The 1,524-nt window shown below is 30.6% G+C and overlaps 1 pseudogene; it reads right to left on the bottom strand.

Annotated features, from left to right (window-relative positions):
• Positions 1-506: 506 nt before the first annotated feature.
• Positions 507-625, bottom strand: LOC111739372 (annotated as a pseudogene).
• Positions 626-1,524: the final 899 nt, after the last annotated feature.

The raw sequence follows: 1,524 nt of genomic DNA, 5'->3' as shown, positions 1-1,524 counted from the left end.
TTGGTTTATTGTGAGTTGAAGGTACACAGAACTTACTATATGCCTTAAAATCCCCTCATCTACTTTTCCTGAATCAAGTTCAATACAACAATCCTGGTAGTTGAATCATAACTGGAGCTGAAGTGAAAATATAAATACATTTTAAAATTTTCTACAAGTTCCAATTTTCTACAGAACTCCATGGACAGCTTTGTAAGAAGAGTGTTCTTTGGTTAAAAAAACAAAACAAAACCAACAAACAAACAAAAAAACCACTAGGTGGCTGAAGACATAGGTTGCCTAACTATCAAAACCTTGGTAAATTGATATAATTCTCAATACAATAGCATAACTTTTAGAAAGCTATTCTTTAATTGACAGCTAGTCTCTTGGAGTCACCATTTATTTTCTTTTATTTATTTATTTGTTTGTTTGTTTGTTTTATTTTCAGGCAGGGCAACTCTTGTTTGACCTCCCAGATTGCAAGGACCTTGTCAGTTTACAACCCCTTATTTTTTTATTTTTTATGCCTACAGCACCTGATCTTCCTGGGTGGTCTCCTATCCAAGTACTAACCAGGCCCGACCCTGCTTAGTTTCTGAGATCAGATGGGAGCGGGCTTGTTCAGGGTTGCATGGCCGTAGACCTGGAGTCACCCACCATTTAATAAGTTGCATTAAATAGCAAAAAGGTAACTGGAAAACTAAACTGTAATCTAGTAAATCTAATGAAAAATTGTTCCAAGCTGTAGACTTAAATTTATTACCCAAGACTGGATTTTAGTAGAACACAGGAATAACCAGCACAATGCTTATTAGTTTAACAAATGCTATCTGAATGCATGTACTTGGTCCAGGTTATAAATGCATTAAAATAAAATGGCTCATACTTCCTTCCTTTTCGTGAAAATCTGGGAATAGTTGGTGGTTTGACATTCTCAAAATATGTTACTTGTCCTAGAAAATTTACAAGCTATTCATGGGTTAGTAATGTGAGAATCTTTATTTTAGTATAAAAATGGGGACAAGTCCCAGGTGAGAAATTTTAATTAAAGAAATCTTCTATCAGAATAATTGATAAAATTAATTGAGTTTTTTGCTTTTATATATACACAAGAATAAGTTTAAATATTTAAGAATACTATTTAAATAATTGTATAGTATTTTAATTTCCAAAGTTTTTATTCAATAATTTTGTAATTATTTTGAAATCTTATTATTACATCATTGTGAGTGAAAAACAACTCTGTCTTCTAAACTTTATAATCTTGTATTTAAATCACAGATAAAATATGAAGATATTTTAAAATTCCATTTTCTAAATTTAAACTTACATATAAAAACAAATATTTCTTTTACCATATGTGTGTGTGTGTATTCAAGTGAGCTCCTGTATAAAGAACTATTATGAAATTGAAAAGAAAACAAAAATGTTAAAGAGCATATAAACATAAAACCCAGCTATGAAACACATACTAAGAAAGTCATACATTGATTTTTCATCTTAATGAGCCATCATCCTTGCCTTTAAATGATCACAGAATTA

Source organism: Pteropus vampyrus, unplaced genomic scaffold (genome assembly GCF_000151845.1).
Source record: "Pteropus vampyrus isolate Shadow unplaced genomic scaffold, Pvam_2.0 Scaffold2, whole genome shotgun sequence".
Taxonomy (NCBI): domain Eukaryota; kingdom Metazoa; phylum Chordata; class Mammalia; order Chiroptera; family Pteropodidae; genus Pteropus; species Pteropus vampyrus.
The sequence above is the reverse complement of the archived record's forward strand: the minus strand, read 5'-3'. Positions and strand labels throughout refer to the sequence as shown.